This window comes from Oryctolagus cuniculus, chromosome 10 (genome assembly GCF_964237555.1).
Source record: "Oryctolagus cuniculus chromosome 10, mOryCun1.1, whole genome shotgun sequence".
Classification (NCBI taxonomy): Eukaryota; Metazoa; Chordata; class Mammalia; order Lagomorpha; family Leporidae; genus Oryctolagus; species Oryctolagus cuniculus.
The window spans coordinates 114,942,687-114,962,235 of NC_091441.1; the positions used below are offsets into that span (position 1 = coordinate 114,942,687).

General features: G+C 44.2%; 1 protein-coding gene across 8 annotated transcripts in view; it reads right to left on the reverse strand.

Moving 5' to 3' along the window:
- PPARG (peroxisome proliferator activated receptor gamma) overlaps nucleotides 1-10,932 on the reverse strand; it is a 139,465-nt gene extending 128,533 nt beyond the window's left edge. For 4 of the 8 annotated variants that reach the window (XM_008260201.4, XM_070049765.1, XM_070049767.1 and 1 more), the window contains exon 1: nucleotides 9,901-10,037. The gene's annotated coding sequence lies outside the window, so the exon portion shown is untranslated. 8 annotated transcript variants of the gene reach the window in all.
- Nucleotides 10,933-19,549: the final 8,617 nt, after the last annotated feature.

Genomic DNA, 19,549 nt, shown 5'->3' on the forward strand with positions numbered 1-19,549 from the left:
TTCTTACAGCCCTGCATCATCTCTATGTAGCTCCAAAACACCTTCATCATCTCCAAAGGAAATCCTGTGCCCGTTACGCAGTCACGGCCCTTCCCTTCGGCACCAGTCCCTGGTGACCACTGATCTGCTTCCTACTCCCATGGATTCACCTACTCTGGATATTTCATACAAATGTGTCTCCTTTGCTGTATATCTTCTAGTGTTTTTCTTAAGGCGATCCGGTCAATCCCTGAACTTGTGAAGTCTAGCTCAACTCCCACCTTCTCCACCAGGGTTTTCCTGCCATCCCCTCCACTGCACAACTCATCTTCTCCTTCTCGGAATTTCTGCAGCATTCATTTCCTGCCTTACTTCTTTCAGCCCCGAATCAGAATCACACACCCTGTGAACTGTTGGCTCACTATTTCAACACCACCTGTTTTAGACTCATCTCGATTATAAGCTCCTAGCTTTGGGGACTTTGGTGCCCACCTTTGAGCTAGAAGGCACTTGAAGATGCTCGAATGTAGGCACAAATCAGTGTCGGCCAGCACATAAAGGAGTAGTAAATTAAGAAAACCAAAGTCTGGATAACAAACAAGAGAGAGCCTCAAACCTGCTTTTCTTTATTCTTCCTTCTTCCTTCTCTCTGAAGATTCTACTAGGACACTTCTTCCCCCTACTAGCTGAACAGGTGTGGAAAATGGCAGGTTGCCCAAGGTGGAGAGGGTGGAAGTTCCCTGTACTGATCTTCAGCTAACAGACTCCCACCTGTGTTCTACATCCACAGATGAAGGCCCACCTACAGAGTGGGTGTCCAGGGATGTCACAAGACCATAGGAAAGAAATGTCCATCCATCTACTTTGAAGTTGCTCATCAACACTTAATCTATTTTGCAAAAGGAGATTAACTGTTAAATAATTATGATACTACTTGGGATTCATATACAAAATAGCTGAGCAATTATTTTATACAATATAAATGAAGGAATAGGCCAAAAATTGACAGTGTTTTATCTAATGCTTAACAGAAAGTTTAAAAGGAAACAGTTTTACTTTATGGATCAATAATAAATGTGAATACATTTTATATGGTATAACATAAACTTTTCTCCAGCTGTACTACTAAACAGAATTGTTACTGTTGCCACTGGAACCCTCAAAATTGTAGAAAACTGCTGTGGCCCTTAGGCCATCAAAAAAACCTGTTCTTCTGTCCAGAACAACTAAGATCCAACAGAGAATGCTGAGGTCTATAATTAACACTGTTTTCATATCCCATTTTGCCTGCTTCAGAATAATAAAATGAAAATTTTTCCTGGCATTAATTTCATATGATTATGTGTCATAAAAATGTTACATAAAATAGATATTTACATTTTAAAGAGCAATTTAGGAAATTCCCTGAGAATGTAGAGTCATACGGAGAATCATATATAACTGATGCTAAATAAAAAGCACACATTTTTCCTGAAAGTAACATCAAAGTGAAAAGTCCAAGGCTACCTTGGGAAGTTTATGAGAAAACTGAATTAAAAGTTTCTTCTGGTGCAAAAACAAATTTGAAATTCAAGCTTAGTTTCTTTTCATAATACATATTTTTCATGAGCTCTTTAAAGACCCTTCAAATATATAGTTTTCAAAGTCATCCTGTATCAAAACAAACTTACCTTTTAATTCCATTTTTCACAAACTTTTTGAAGTATGCTTGTATTTGTAAAGTACTTATAATGCACCTGTCCCCCATGCTGTAAGCAGGGAATGAGGGAAGGTATGCAATGCATGTGGAGGTAAGAATGAGAACTAGAGCACACATTCCTACCTCCAGGAATTAACATTTCTGTTTCGTACACAGAATTTTGTACATAAAAATTTTAGATATGACAGTAAAAATAATGGGTAATGCAGACTATGGAATATATTATATTTCAGACTACTTTTGCGTTCTAATTATATTTTATGTAGGCTAAGATTAAAATTAGTTTACATTTTCTGAATTCAAAAGCTGGCGGCCAGGATATTTTTTATATGCATGTCATATGACAAAGGAAATTTTACAATTAAAAAAATTAACTGTATATGCATTGTGTTTCGTGAGCATCAAAGATTGCTCCAGCAGGCAGAGTCAGACACACAGAGTGCATGAATGGCCTGAGGACACACCGCGCCAAGACACTCTGTGCAGTCACTCAGTGATTGTCTCCATTTTTACTGAGCTATGATTACTTGCCTACCCAGTGCTAGATGCCAGTCATTCACCCAGCACAGTATAGTCTCTAGACTAATAAAAAGCTCTGATGTCACCATTTAAAAGGTCCTGTCTTCAGGCAAACAAATTCTACTTTCCCTGTAAGGATATCCAGTGCTAAAAGGCAGTGATCATTAATAAATGTTTTCAGAGCTTGAGACTCGAATAAACAAGTGAAATTCACAAACCCTGAAGTTCTGGTTGCATGTACATTGAGTTATATTCACTATTACATGGCACTGTATATGTGAAGATACCTCCAAAAATTCATTAGAAAAATGGAATTAGAATTTACTTAGATGCAAAAATATTCTGAAATCCATGCATAGTTTTCATCATGACATGCATTTCTCATAAATTTTTTAAGGATCTCTCATATGGAAGAATTCTATTAAACTTCGTATAAATTCCATCAAGACTTATTTTCTTTGACATTACCCCCTCCCCCAAATTATAGTTGTTCAGATTTATTCATAAGTGGTCAATAAAATATTTTCTGTCAATTTAAACACTGAACCTAAATGACAGATAATTGATGTGAAGAGAATTGTTTTCTAAATTGTCACTGATGATGACACTGATCATCTTATGACTGCACCATAACTTACTTAACCATTCTCACACTGGAGAAGATTCAAGTCACTTCTAAATACGGGTTCTTATAACAATGCATTCATCAAAGTTTCATTTTTTCAATCTAGGCCTATATTTTAGAAGCCCCTGGGTTTCACATGTTGTTTCTACACTTTTTATGAATCAAGTACAAAACAAAACACAAAAAGTAAATGTTGCAAATGCAATACTACAGACACACTGCCTAACTGCTCTCTCGGCAGCCTGAACGCTGAATTAGAGACATCGAGATAGGTAAGAGGACAAATTTCTTTAATCTCTGCATCATGGAATTTCAGAATTACACAAACAACTATCATGAACAATCAGTAGAAAAGTATTTTTTCTACTATTATCAATCTGGATTTGAGGTTTAGCAATCACTAAACTGTCAATCTGTTTAACATGAACCAGAGCTCCAGGACCCCTCAGTAATCTCATAAAATCTAGTCTTCGACTTCTCCAAGAGACACAGGATTCCCAGCAAAAATTCCACACTAGAAAGAGCCAACGAGCTGCGACTAAGAAGTAGATCAGTGACGCTCTCTTGATGCAAGCTTACTAGTGATACTGAGACTCCGGAGGTACTACAAACATAAGCCAGTGGTAGTGATTTCACAGGATGGTTCCAAGAGATTCTGTCAATGGGAAGAAATACAGAGCTTAACTGCAGCCACAGTAAGGCCTACTAAAACCAAGCACGTTAATAAGCACCTTGACCCAGGGACTGCAGACATCAGGAGGGATGCAGGAATCACGTTGGACCAGGAATTACTAAGCATTATTCTGTATTAGAATCCCTAAAACCAGATGGATGGGCTCTACCCCTAGAATTTCTGATTCAGTTGGGTTGGGTGTGGCCCAGTATTTTGCATTTCAAAACAAGTTTTCAGGTAATGCTGATGCTGCTGGTCCCAAGACCACACTTGGAGAACTACTGCCTTAGCCTATTCTAAAAAGCATTTATTGAAGGCCTACTAAGCCTTGTGCTGTAAGCTGGGAAATGTAAAAGTCAGTACTTCCCTCCAAGACACCACTATTCTATATTTTTGCAGACAATAAACTGCTCTAGTATTGAACGCCAACAAATTTGAACCTTGTCGAAAGCAGAGCTTTAAAATATATTATATTGCCTTTAAATAAAATCAGGATGTTTCTAATGACTTCCAAACGCTTTAGGAAAACATGTAGTAACCCTACATTGCCAAATGCCTGGATATTTTCTTCACTCTTCTGGGTTGTACTGACACATGCAAATAATTTTTTGAAGTTTCTACTTCATTTGTGTTTATATTATTCATATGTTTGCTTTCTTTTATAAACTTTATCTACCATATAAAACAGGAACAAACATTTATATGAGTACTTTTCCGTATGCAATCAAAAACTTGTTGACACAGGTAATTCATCAACTGACAGAGAAGTACAACACTTAGTAAGGTGAGACTTTGAGCCTCTGTTTAGTGCATAGATTTTAGCAAGATGACAGTGAGCAGTGTGTTTAGCTGTGGGGCAAGAGGGTGGCCCATAGGGGACTGTTAGATACTGCTAATAAGCTGACTCAGAGACATAACAAAATGACTACTAGGTTTGTGCTCCTAATGGAGATGTATCAACTTACCATAAGTATTTTCAGGAAAAATAAAAGGCAAAAGAAAGCATGCATGAAATTTTTATGATCTGTGGCTTTGCCAAAGAGTTAAGCATTGTTTATACTTCTTCGGCTCAGTTTTTTTTCTGCTATGATTGAAAAATGCCTCTTATTTCAGTCTATTGGGAAGCTACTATAAACATCTGGAAGAGCTCACTCATGAACAGACCTGACGAAGTACCTTAACACAGAAAAATAAGCACGTAGTGAAGAAGTACTATTCAGATATTTGATTACATGGCCCAACTCAAAACTCTAATTTCTATAATATTTCCTGGATAAATTGATGTCTCAGAATAATTACTTGTTTTCTCTTAGGTCAAAAATGGTTTCAGAAAGATCTGCAACTTGTTGACTTTTTCTTCAGGAAAAAAAGGCATGCTGGGTGAATATATCCTCTCCTATCACTGCTATTACAAATGGCCATTTTCATACTTGGTTTCACAGGGCCTGGCTCTTGCAAATTCCAAATGTTTTCTATTTCTTGTTTTCAGGTAATAAGGAAACAAACAATTAAAAAAAAAAAACCTTTCACATTTCTGACAGTAATCTAAGGAATTAACTCTGGCAGGACGATTGGCATTCTAAACATGAACTCCAAACCTTCGAATGACAGACATTTTTAGAGGTGGAACGACAGCCAGAGAGGTGGGGTGGAGGTGAAGGAGTTCTTTCCAGGACTCCATCACCACGCGTTGGCAGTCCGACAGCTCTGTTTCCCTGTTGCCCTCACTATAAAGGAAAATTTATTGCTTACACACACAGGATGGAAGAGTCAACACTTTCTATTCCCTGTCCCAGATTCTGCCCTGAAATAACTGACAGCACAAGAGGGCAACAAGGCTAAGTGGCAGCTTCAGAGTTCAAAGCTATTCTGCCATCCACAGTAAATTCTTAGAAACCAATCCCATATTTCAGGACTGCGCATGGTAACCACTCAACCTGCTGACCGCAGGACTGAGCACACACAGATCTGCTTCACTCCCACTCAGGGTATTTCCCTCTCTCTGCCTCCCTCCTGTCTGCCCTCTCGTTATCTGTGGCACACTGTACGGGACTTCTCACCCAGGTTTACGTTAATTCTTCCCACAAAGTCAGATAATCAGTCTCAATACGTCTTACCCAAACATTATAATTCTAGATCAGTTCACTAAGAGTAAAGAAAAAAAAAGTGAATTAAAACTAGCAATGAATTTCTTTTCTAAAATAAATAAAGTGGAACAAAAATGTTTCCTAAATAGATACTGACTCAAATTGAACTACATTATGCACTCTAGGTTAGACCCTGATGAGAGGTTCAAAATCTCTAACGGATTCAAGTTGCAGGGATTGATGGTGTCCCTCCTTTATGCACGTATGTAAGTGCAGCAGGGAAGGTGTTCATGCTGAAACGGCTGGTCACCAGCACAGCTGAAGGCACAGCGTCGGGGGAGCCCAGAGGACCGGGGACACTCCACTTCCAGCACCGGCTCGAGCCCGTCTTTGCCTTCCGCACTCCCAGCCCTCTGCTCAGGGCCCTGCTCGGGCTCTGTAGCTCCACGGAACAGTGAGCAGAGAGGGTAGGAGCAGTCCTCCCCCAGCACCCAGCCCTGGCACAGGGCATCATTTTCAACCTCATTGTAGCTCTTCCGGATCATCAAAGTGCCCCTTCAGACAGGCCTCCTGTATGACACACTCAGCCCAAGTCCCTTCCTTACTCCTGCGTGCGACAGACTTCACAGCACAAGCTTACCTCACAAGTTTGTGGGAAATGAAATTAAAAAGGTATTTTGGTGCAAATGGTTTTGAAATCCATGCATAGGAAAGGGCTACAAAATGTCCATTAAAACGCATATTATGAAAAAACTACATGTAAACTCTAAGATTTTTTTTCACCCAAATAAACTTATCCTTTAATTCCATTTTCCATGAATGTTTTTCAGTACCCTAGTATTATATCATTAATGCTTCATAAGGAGAATGTAAAATCTGTTATTTAGATGGTGCATCGTTAATTATATGCTTATCTAATTAATCCCTACTAGTAAATGGGGGGATTAGCAGGTGTATTATCTTATCAAGCCACCCAAAGACTATTTTTTGATTACAGCTTGTTTGAAAGAGACCGAATTTTAACAGCATGCACAAGTCATTGTTTAGTCTTCTAGTTTATGCTACTGAACTGTCTTCTCATTGAAGGATCACAGGCCTCGCTAGACAACAAGCTCACTCCTGGATCATGTACATCAAGGACTCACAGGGTGCCCCACAGGAAAACACAGGAACAGGATTTTATCAACCAAAAGCACGATCTGCACCTTCTGGACATATTAGACGTGCAGTACCCACCCCAGAAGGTCTGCATGCCTACACACGCCTCACGGTCAGAATAAAAGTAGCTATTAGACTGATTGTTGTCCAAAGTTATCACGGATTACACAGTTTCAAGTTGAATAATGGTGAAACAGTTTCAGCAAAATTTTATGAATCGATCACCATGTGACAAGCATCATCTTCATTCTTAGTAATTTCAAAGGTAGCAGTAAGGATGAACTGGTAACATTTCTAAGAGTTAGCTATGGCGCAGATACCCGTGAATGTTCTCTTCTCAAAGTTCAGTTAACTTCAGGGTCAAGGCCACATCATTGAAGTTATACAGGTTTGCTGATGGAAGTCCTCAAATCATCCACTCACACAAAAGCAAAGAATAAGAACTTCAATACTCTTTCCATTCCACAGGTGAGGATACGGAGTTAGGAGGGATAAAGGACTCGTCCCTGCTGTAAGAACTGAAACACTTGAAAACTAAGTATTCCTACACTGAATTAAATACTCAGCATTAAAATCTGTATGTGTATTTACCATTGAAGCGAAACATTAAGAACACATAAACTTGTTTTTTAAATAAGCATATGAAGTATCTTCAGAAGATTCTTGGAAAATGCGTGTTATGAGAAAACTATGCATGAATTTCAACTGTTTTGCACCAAAATAAATGTATTTTTTAATTTCATTTTCCATGAAGTTTTTGAAGACCCCCCATAAGTGCCAGTGATAGATGTTTATCTCAACACCTACAAACGTTTTCCCCAAACTACAGCCTACTGTATCTGAATAGATTTCCTTCCAAGTACCTACTTAAGCATCTTAGGTAAATAAAAGTTAAAATGACATTTTTATTAAATAATAGTTTTAAAAACCATTTACTATTATTACTCCCCCAAATCAGTCGCTATATTGTGAGAAAGTACAAATAGCAAATAAGAAACTCTAAGAAGATTTCACATAATTTTAAATTTAAAATTTTCTAATCTCATTCACTATGAAATAGCTAATTCACATATGATAAGCTGGGTGTATCTATGCATGCAAGACGGTTAATGACAGATATTACTGTTCTTCTGTGGAGTCAAATTAGATCAGTTCAAAAACACCACCCATTACATCATTTTCAGGGTTAAATAGCTAACAGGGAAATCTACCAGGAGAAATTTAAAAACCTGGTAGAAATTGACTGACAATCTGGGGGGGGGGGGGCATGTGTTTGCACTCACAGACTAGCGCCTTCAATCAGGCTTTCTTGATTAGCGACTTTTTAAAAGTCTGCTACAACTAATATTTACTTAGTGGAATCCTATGAAGCCAAAAACTTCGTCCAGCACATTTGCCACACCTTATGACACATATTTCCAAGTTCAAGTAACAATGAATTCAGCAGAAAGACACCCACATATTAGAATGATCAACATTTTCTGTCCTGTGCTTTGGATATATACAGCTTTATGAAACAAGTGAAAATATGGGCCAAGATTTATAAAACATTCTAAAAATATGATTTTAACATATTTTTCCAATTGCATAAATGTCTCCTGTCATTAACAACTATTTTGCAATTTGAAAACTAAATGAAGTGTATTTTTAATATTCGTGTATGTTTTCATGCCACACATATAACTAGTTCGGTAATTAGTTGGCCGCAAACAATCTTCTTTCCAGAGAGCTTTATAAAAGACAGAAAATAACTATTTGCTTATATTTATATAATTTACTGATTCAAAATCATTAACTATGATCAATCATCTATTACTAAAAGTCACACATTTTTCTCCTATAAGTTGCAAATGTCACAGGGATTTTGAATAGTGATTTTTTAAATGTACTCTAGAATTGTTTTTTAAAAAAAGTAGTTTTGAAACATATAAAGAGATGAACATTAAGAAAACTAGTCCCTTCAAAGAAAATTGTTTAATTATTAAAAATAGCAGTCACGAAAATATTTTCAAAATATTCTTGTTCAATAATGAACATGATGGTAATATTTACATTTTAGTTGTTGGATATTTTAGTTTCAACTAAAAATTTTTTGGGAATTCTCCAAAAAGTTATACTTCATTGGAGCCATGGTTTTACAGCAGTTAATCCTAAGAGCTGGAAACAAACTTTTTTTATGAGCAAATTTTTGACTTAAAAAGCCTCATCAATGTTCTTTTTCCCCTTATGGCAAGTGGCAATAGCCTGAGTTGCCACCAGTTGACTATAAGAGCTTTTAGTTTAAGCCATAAGTATCAGCAAGTTACATATAGAATGTCACATAATTCAAATCAAGGAAAAAGACGCAAAGTAAAAATGGGCGATTTTGTAACATACTTCCTTTTGAGCTGATTAAAGTTAAATATATTAAAATGAACACGAATATCAAATGACTGATAACTGTACTGAACCCCAGAGGAGATCTGATTGGAAACATCCAACATCGCTTTAAAGCCTCAAGCCCACTCCTTTGAAAGACCACCTCCAGCGCGCACTGGTAGCCCCTCTGGGCGCTTCTGTCCCCCTCTGAGAAGGCCGGCAAGGCACGTGCTGGGCAGGCAGCCGCAGTGGACGTGGGTCAGCCCCACGCCACGGGGCGCCTCGCGCTGCTCCTGCCTCCCGTGGCAGGTGGGAGGCCGCGCACCGCACCTGAGACGCGGCGGGCTCGGCCCAGCTCTTCCCCGAGAGAGGGGCATCCACTGCTCTCAACCACCCCCTGGCCAATGGGTTTGGGAATGATTAAAAAAAAAGTGACGGCGAAAATAATGCACTTCAAAATCAAGAGTTCGAGCCACAGGAATCATAGGACCCAGCTCCATCACGTCGTCTGGCTTAGCTTGCAAATGATCCTCCACCCGAACTCATCGCATCTGTCCCTAGTCTTGGAAGAACAACTTGAGTTCTTCAAGATACGCGCCCAGCTTGCTCAAAAACTTAGCATTTTTCCTAAAATAAGACACTATTTCCCCCCCGCACCCATCAGCCTCAGATCTGACGGAATGAGGTTCTCAGGGTCAACCCCGAGCACGCCACGCGAACTGAAGGGCCGGCCACACGTCCTGCGAATCTGGGGCGCATCGCCCAGGACGCCACCGAGGGGCCACGCAGCGAGGCGACTCACCTCGGCGGGGGGAGGCGACAGGAGGAGCCCAGCGGCGCAGCCTTCGGATCCCCGGCGGAGGCCCTCTCCTCACCTACGGCTGACCTTATATAAAAGCAGCGGCCCGGCTACTCCCAGTTTCTGCCTCCTCACCTTAGGCTCCTCCCCACATACCGAGGCATAAAGGACCACGGCTACACGCCCGCCCGCCCGCCCGCCGGCCGCCGCCCCCACGCCGGGGCCACCGCGTTCCGGGCAGCCCGCGCCGCCTCCGGGCGCCCCGGCGGCCGAGGATGGAGCGCCCGGCGCGCGCGCAGCCCGCCACGCGGGGCTCTGCCCTCCCTGCACCTGGGCACCGGCCCGCGAGCCCCGAGCCACCGGCCCACGCCGGCGCCCCTCGGCTGGCACGGGGCCCGCTCCGCGCCTCGGCGCACCGCAGGCGGGGCGGCACCGAGCTGTCACCAGGATCCCCGCGAGCGCTCGCCGCCTGAGTTCCGGGGACCGGACGCGACCTCCCTGACTGGCTCCTCTTGAGTCCCGCACGCCCTGCCCTGAAGTTCCCTCCGCCGGGGTCCGTCCCAGGAGCCCGCGCCCCCGGGCTCGCGCCGGGACCGTCCGCACCTCACGCGCGGCCCCTGCCCTGCACCCAAGTTCTGCTCCACGCGGGACGCGACCCTCAGCACAAGCCCCCATCACCCTGTCGCCCGCGACCCCGTCGGCTCCGATCCTCTCGGGCCACAAGCCCTGGTCAGCCCGGGTTCCCCTCCGCCAAATCCCTTCCGCCCTCTCCCCTCCGTCCCGGCCCCCGGCGACCCGCGCGACCCCTCTGCCGCGCCGGCTGCGCGCGCTCGGTCCCTCCGCGTCCTCCCGCCCCGCGGGCCGCGTGGCCCCGGGCGCCGCCGCCGGGCACCCGACTCTGACCTGGGGCGGCGGCGTGGCGCCCGCTGCGGTGTCCCCGGTGGCTGACCCGAGCGCCCCAGGCGGCGGCTCCCGCTCGGACTCGGGCCCCGAGCGCGGTGGGCCCCGCCTGCCCGCGGCCGAGCGGGACCGGGGCCCGGAGCGGGGGCGGGCCCGGGGCGGGGGCGGCCGGGGGAGCGGCCGGGGCTGGGCGCTGCCGCCCGCGCACGGTGGTAGGGTCGGAGGCGGCGGTGCCGGGACTCGAGCCCCTCTCGGCGCCGACTGCCCGGTCCCGTCCGCTCCTCACGACGGCCGCTGGGAGGCGGCCCAGAAATGGTCCCATTTCACAGAGGAAGGGACCCGAAGCCGGGGAGGTGCCGGCGTCCGGGGCAAGCTGATCTTCCAAATCAGTTAAAGCATATTTGGGGTCACCTGGCTGACCGCAGGACCCGCTGGAGCCCCGCGCGTTCAGCCGCCCTCCCTTGCATTTGTAATTTACATCGTTATTCACGGAGTGGCCAAAGTTTTAATCATTAAAAGTCATTCTTGAACTCATTAACAGAATTTCTTAGATTCTCGAGCCGTGTTTCTGGCAGCGCGGGGCCCGGACACGTGGGGTGGGGGCGGGAAGGGGACGCGGGCGTGGGTTTGGGAAGCGGTTGGGCGGCGGGGGCCGGGCAGCTTCGCCTGCTGCGGCGCGCGGCGCCCGGAGCGACCCGCGGAGCTGACGGGCGCGCGTTCCGAAACCCGCGGCGCCCTTGGCCTTTGCAGACCCGTTGAGTCGCCAGGCCCGGCCCTCCTCGGGGCGGCCTGGAGGAACACAGCCCCTGCCTCCACCAAGCGGGTCGAGGAGGCGCCCCTGCCCGGAACACCTTCATTCGCTGGGGATGCGAGGTCTCTTCCCGGAGGCGCAGGAAGTCCTCGTCGGTAGCTTGCAGCGAATGTTTGTGAGGCTGAGCGCTGCTGGGGAGAAGGTTCGGAGCTTGAGTCAACAGCCCTGCCCTTCCTCCCCACGCCCTGGCGGCAGGACGGAGGCACAGCTCCCTGGGACTGCAAAGACCACCCCGCGCTGGGGCCTGTGGGTTAGGTGGGCTCACGCCACACCCAGGCATCCCTCCACACCCCGCCCCTGACCGTCACCATAATCTGGTTTAGAACATTTTCATTATGCCAACAAGAAACGTCTTCCCCACTAGCAGTCACCCCCACAACGCCAGGTAATCACTAACTATCTGAGCCTGGGCCTCTCATAGAAATGGAACCATCCAATATGAGGTCTGTGGCTGGCTTCTTTGACTTACCACAGAGCGGTGGAGGTTCTTGTATCAGTATGTCATTCATTTTTATGGCCAAGCAATATGCCATTGTATGGAATCCACCATATTTTATGTTTCCATCAGTGGATGAATATTTGAAGTTGGTTCTACTTTTTGGCTATTAGAATGCGGCTGCTGTGCACAGTCATGCGCAGTGTTATTGGTGGACATAGCTTGTACTCTCATTTTTCCTGGGTATACACCTAGGGGCAGGATTGCTGGATCACATGGTAACTGTTTTTGAGGAACTGTCAGTCTGTTTTCCAAAGTAGCTGCAATATTTTCTGTTACTACCAGCATTGCGTGAGGATTTCAGTGTCATCACTTCTCTGTCAGCACTTGTTATTGTCTTATTTATTTTAGCCAACCTAATGGGTATGAAGTGATATTTCATGGTTTGATTTGCGTTTCCCTAGTGACTAATTATATAGAACATCTTCTCATGTGCTTACTGGCCATTTGTGCATCCTCTTGGAAGAAAATGATACTCAAATCCTTTGGCCATTTTTTGAAAAAAATTTTATTTATTTATTTGATAGGCAGAGTTACAGTGAGAGACAGAGATCTTCCATCTGCTGACTCACTCCCCAAATGGCCGCAACAACCTGGACTGGGCCAGGTGGAAGCCAGGAGCCAAAATCAGAAGTGGAGCAACTGGGACTTGAACCAGGCCCATGGGGGATGCTGGCACTCAGGAAGCAGTTTAACCCACCGTGCCACAGTGCTGGTCCTTTGAACATTCTCAAATTGGGTCATTTGTCTTCTTATTGCTAAATTGTAACTTATTTAAACTTATTAAACTTCTACTTTAGATACATTATTTGCAAATATTTTCTCCCATGCTGTAAGTTATCTTTATTTTCATTTATCATTTGGAGCACAAGAGTGTTTAGCTTTGATGAAGTCCAATTATCTGGGATTTTTTCCTTTTGATGGCATATCAATGACTAATCCAAAGGCATAACATTTTCTCCTAAGTTTTCTTCTAGGAGTTCTATAGCCTTAGCTCTTACACTTAGGTCTTCAATCCAGCTTAAGTTAAACTTTATGTATGTGAGTTAAAGGCAAATCTGGTTTTGGTGGGGGAATTCCCGTAATTCAGCAACAGCGACTAAGGGGAATCCCTCCACAGTGAATTCATAAGTGGTACAAAACATTAGAGTTGAGTCAAGTATTTTCTAAACTTCACTGTCGATTTAAAATTGTATGATTTTGAAAGTGGTCTATGCTTAGTGAAGCCTATAGATGTAATAAGTAACATATACATTTATTTTTTAAACTACTGGCCTGGACCCCCTAGTGGGTTATGAAATCAGTTTAATAGGCTGTAAGATATATTTTTAAAGTCAAGTAAAAAGAACAGAAGAGGAGAGAAACCATGGGAATGTACCTTCTTTATTAAAGTAACTTTCTTGAACAACTTTGTGTTGCCTCTATGTGTGTGTGTTTGTGTCAGAAGTTGGTATAAAATGTATTCATGTATTTCTTGCTTTGGGCCACATTTGTAAAAGTTGGACACTGTATAAACTGCAGTTGTTGGGCCAGCACTGTGGCACAAAGGGTTAAGGCACGGCCTGCAGTGCCAGAATCCCATATGAGTGCCAGTTTGAGTCCTGGCTGCTCCACTTCCAATTTGGCTCCTGCTAATGTGCCTGGGAAAGCAGCGGAAGATGGTCCAAGTTCCTGGGCCCCTGCACCCATTTGGGAGACCTGGAAGAAGCTCCAGGCTCCTGGCTTCAACTTGGCCCAGCTCTAGCCACTGAGGACATTTGGGGAGTGAGCCAGTGGATGAAAGATGTCTCTCTTTCTCTCTGTGTGTATCTCCTTCTCTCTGTAACTCTACCTTTCAAATAAATAAATAAATAAATCTTAAAAAAAAAAAAACACCTGTGGTTGTAGAATTCTTTCATTCTGCAAACATTTATTGAGTGCTTATTTTGTGCCAGGCCCTCTGCTAAGTGCTGGAGATAAAATGATAAACAGTACATTGTCTCCACCCTGTAACAGTGAACACCGGCAAGATGATCCACATGGAGTTTTGGGAGACAAAAGTTGTGCCTGTTTCAGTTTTCCTAACCATAAGGACTCGTTCTACATGCTGCTGTTGGGTCCTATAGCACTTTTTATTTGTTTGTTTGTTTTCCTTGGTTAATGTTCATTTAAGATTTACAGATACATTTTCCTTTTCTTCTGAGGTGGGGAACTTTGTTCCCAGGCTCATAATTGCATATGCTCTTCTCTTGAAAAGGAAGTACTCAAATAGGTCTAGTACAGGGAGTTGACCATACCTACAGTGATTTCCATTTTCCTTCAGCTCTATTGGAAGTAGCTCCACTCAACAGACCTCAGGTGTTGAAGGACGATATTCTATTACTTTTGGGGAAATTTTAAATCATCACAAAGCCTTTTCCAAAGGTTTGGCAAACAGGGTGACATCATTACTTGTGCAGTATAACCATGTTGCCGACTGAGCTTAGGAAAACTCCTGAGCTACAGTTCCAGCCACCCCCTGGGCCCCTGGTTCACAGCAGTTGTGGACCACCATGGCTCTGACAGGTGCTCTTGCTTTATCTGAGATGTCGTTTATCTACCACCAGACACTACAAATTCCTAGGATGTTCAGAAGGTCTTAATTTCAAATGTAAAACATCATAACCAGTTCAACATGTTGGACAGGTTAAATGCACACATGCACGCGTACACACACACACACACACACATGCATCTGCCTTTTGAATGACTCCAATATGTTACCACTTGTGATTTCTAAATCTAGCTGACATTCTACCTGCAGACTCTCAGTTTGACTTTGAATGTTGTTAAAGCCCGTTTCTCCTCCATTCTCTGTTGTGTTCCTTCTAATCTTGCCCTTCACCAAATGACTTGCCCATTTGTTTCAGCCAAGCCAAGCTTGTGACAATTCTACGAACTTCAAATTGCTTAATCTTGTCTCTACACCTCTCTGCTTAATTCAACATTCTAGTTCTGTTTTGAATGGTTGTCCATACATCTTTTTAAAATCTGTAATATATTAATAAAAGTATTAATTTTGATTACTACATTTGGAATATAATATAGTGATGTAATAGTTTTTAAAAACACGAAGAATATAACCAAATTAATTTTTTGTTCTTTCTAGGGCTGGTGTTGTGGCTCAGCAGATTAAGTTGTTCTTGTGACTGGCATGTCATTTCAGAACGCCATCTCAAGTCCTGGCTATTAACTTTTTATCCAGCTTCCTGCCCGTGTGCCTTGGAAGGCAGTGGAAGATGGCTGTGCCACACACTTGGAAGACTAAGGTGGAGTTCTGGGCTCTTGGCTTCGCCCAGCGCAGGCCTGGCTTTTTTAAACATTTGGGGAATGAACAAGTGGATTGAAGATCTCTCTCTCTCTCTGTCTCTCCTTCTTTCTCTGTCATTCCATGTTTCAAGTAAACTATAAATCTTTTAAAAAATAATTGTGTTTTTGCCAACTTAGAGCTTGCTTTTAGGTAATTTGGAAAAATTATAAAAAAATACATAATTTTAAGTCCATTTCTTCTATGAAACTCTTTCCGGCAGCTCTGATTGAAGTAACGCCCTACTTTTCTTTTTCTCATCTTTTTGGAAAGCATTTCATTTTACTTTTGTTAATTTGTCAACATCTATAACATTAAAGATATGTAATTCCAAGGAAATTCTATGTGGGATTTCTTTTTTTTTTTTTTTTTCACAGGCAGAGTGGACAGTGAGAGAGAGAGACAGAGAGAAAGGTCTTCCTTTTGCCATTGGTTCACTCTCCAATGACTGCTACGGCCGGTGCGCTGCAGCAGGCGCACTGCAACCGGCGCACCGCGCTGATCCGATGGCAGGAGCCAGGTGCTTCTCCTGGTCTCCCATGGGGTGCAGGGCCCAAGCACTTGGGCCATCCTCCACTGCACTCCCTGGCCACAGCAGAGAGCAGGCCTGGAAGAGGGGCAACCGGGACAGAATCTGGTGCCCCGACCGGGACTAGAACCCGGTGTGCTGGTGCTGCAAGGCGGAGGATTAGCCTAGTGAGCCGCGGCGCCGGCTCTATGTGGGATTTCAAAGTTTTAGACTATTTAATTAGCATGTTTTAATGTTTGAAAACACATTTTAAAGGTTCAAAACACTTGATTTTCAGGGAATAAAAAATAGAGACAGTTTCCCTAATTGTTTTCCTCCACTTTTCCCCCTAAAAATTGACTTTGTGCACCTGATGAACCTCTAAGTATCAAGAGGCAGGGAAAGGAGTGAGCAGAAGTTAGGAAGAAGAGAGCTCAGGATTGCTATGCAGGTGCATCTCCCTGACTTGACTTCCCTTGTAAGAGTTTTGTTCTAATTAAGTTCTGATGTAATAGAAAGAGCCCCGCCCTCTCTGCTCATTGTGACCTGGGGCAGGACAATCAACCTGTCTGAGGCTTAGCATTTTCACTTACAAAATGGAAATGTAATATATTCTCAATGTCATCAATGAGGCAACATGAGAAAGTGTTACACCAGGCTCCTAGTAGGTACTCAATACTCTTTATCAGCTGGGTGAAAGCAAGGAGGGTGATTTTTTCTGAGACTCACTCAGTATTAAAACACGACTTAGATTCTCAATGGAAGGTTTTTTTTTTTTCTTTACATGTTTCCTATTTAGTTAATCAGTCTACAACATGAACGTTCCCTCTCTCTTTCTCGTGTGTAAAACACCATGAGCGTGACACAGACATCTGGCCCGGCAGTTGAGACAACCATCCCCCGTATCCGAATGCCCAAGTCTGAGTGCTGGCCGTGGTCTAGAGTCCGGCGTCCTGCTAACACACGCCCTGGGAGGCAGCCGCGATGGCTCAGGTGGTTGGGCCCTTCCACCCGTAAGGGATTGAGTTTCCGGCTTCCAGCTGCACCTTGGTCTAGCTCCAGATCCAGCCAGTGAAGGCTTTTGGAGGGTGAACTTTGCCTCTCAAATAAAATAAGCAAATGAATATACTTTAAAAATCACTAGTCTAATGAGAATATTTTGAAATAACTATGGATCCCAGATTTCGGTATGAGAACGCTTTTCATATGACACCTGTGTCATATGAAAAAATCCTGGGTTTCGTCCTACAAAACTAAAACACAAGATCAAAAACTTTTTATTATGGAAAATAATTATGGAAAACATTGCACATGTATCAAAATATGGAAAATAATTATGGAAAACATTGCACATGTATCAAAATAGACAGAAGAGTTCGGTGACCCCCACTGAGCACTCACAACCCGGTTTCAGCTGATGCCCCATCTTGTTTCCTCTATGCCCTCACCCTTACCCTCCCTCCTCTGTGATTCTGAAGCCAGTCCCAGACAATGCATTTCATCATAAAACTTAGCAACTGTGGGGCCGGCGCTGTGGCACAGCGGGATAATCCCCGGGCTTGAAGCACCGGCATCCCATATGAGCGCCGGTTTGAGTCCCGGCTGCTCCACTTCCAAAGAAGCTCCTGGCTTCAGATTGGCACAGCTCCGGCCGTTACAGCCAACTGGGGAGTGAACCATTGGCTGGAGGACTCTCTCTTTCTCTGCCTCTCCTCTATGTAACTCTGACTTTCAAATAAATAAATAAATCTTAAAAAAAGAAACCCAAAACTTAGCAACTGTTTTAAAATCTTCTTATGCTCATGTGGAAGAATTGGTGAGAATGAGATGTTCTGAGAGATTTTGGATTTATCAGCCAAATTCTCTACTAAAATATTTTCAACTCGTAACGCCCATCACTGGCGAGTTCTAAAATGCATTCACTGCTGAGAGAGAGGAGCTTTGTGTACGCGCTGTACCCTCTGGTGTTCCAGGGGACCTTGAAGACATAAACATGCTCCGAAACGGGCACAGAACCTGGATTTGGGAAAAGTAGGTAGGGCAGTTTCATTCACAAGGGGGGAAAAAAAGAAAGAAAGGAAGAAAAAACCAAAGCAAACAAACAAAAACCCGCGTCCCTGCGCCAAGAACAGACTAAGCAGATGCTGGTCCCCTAAGCCGCAGGGGTACTGGGTGGGGCACGGCTTGGCAGAAGTCTGGAGGGCAGTCCCTTCTTCTGCCCTCCTTCACCCCCCATCTGTGCTCTACAAGTAAATACTGCGCGCTGGTAACCGGAAAAGACTCGGAAGCACAGCACGGCCCTCCTCCTTCCCGATCTGCTGTGTGTCTGTCTCCAGAGCACCTTCGGGACGAACTCCCGGGGAGGTGGCTCTGTTTCTCTGCCTTACTAAGCTGTGAGCGCATTGAATGATGAGGCAAGACTGAGCCTGACTGACCACAGAACCCGTGGCTTATTCAGCTTTTTACACCCAGGACTTACTGCACTGCGACGCCTTAAACCAAATAGGTGGAAAATTGATGTTTGTTGAGTGCTTAACATGTAAGCTCAAGCCTACCATAAAGGAGGAGAGTCAAATGTGATCTCCTCAGGAGTCTTCCATCACCGTCATTCTTTATTCTGTAGCTTGTGTTCATTGTATCGCTTATCAGTACCAGAAATAGTATGTAAATTTTTATTTCTCTGATTCTCATTTTATTGAAAGAGACAGAGACATAACTTCTTTTTGCTGGTTCACTCCTAAAATGTTCACTACAGCAAGGTCTGGGTCAGGCTGAAGCCTGGAGCCTGGACTTCCATCCAGGTCTCCAACGTGACAGGCAGGGCCCACACACTTGAGCCATCCTCTGCCGTCTTCCAGGACGCGCGTTAGCGAGAAAGTGGAGGAGCCAGAACTCGAGACTAACACTCTGATATGGGATGCGGGTGTCCCAAGTGGCAAGTTAACTGCCGGACCAAACACCTGCCCCTATATAAAGTTTTAATTAATTCATTAAATTTGAAAGGGAGAGTGAGATGTATCATTCTCCCGTCCAGCTAGGGCTGGGCCAGGCCAATGCCAGGGTGCTGGAAATTCAACTCAGGTCTCCCACATGGGTGGCAGGGACCCAAGCTGCTTCCCGGGATGCACGTTAGCAGGAACCTGGAATTGGAGCGGAGCTGAGGTTTCAACTCGGGGACTCTGACATGGGATGCAAGCCTCCCAAAGCAGCACCTTGACTGCCTGAGCCCTGAAACTTTATTTTTAGCTTGTACTTGTCTATTGTCTGTCTCCCAACACCAGATTATAAACTCCACGCAGGCAGGGACTTCAACCCTAGTATCACACACCTGAAAGCAGCTAATGGCTAGCACCAGGCTGTTCACACAGCTTAATTATGGAAACAATAGTAATGTCATAGATTCAGTCACTATTACAAGTTGTATTTTTACCTTTTAAGTCTATAAAATTAATTAATATTCATTTATGTAAATCCTCATCCTGTTTCTGATTCTTTCTTTTAATCTGGGAGGGAGCAGAGAGAGAGAGAGAGAGAGAGCGAGCTCCCACTTGCTGGTTTACTCTCCAAATACCCACAATGGCTAGGACTGGGCTAGGCTGAAGCTGGGAACCA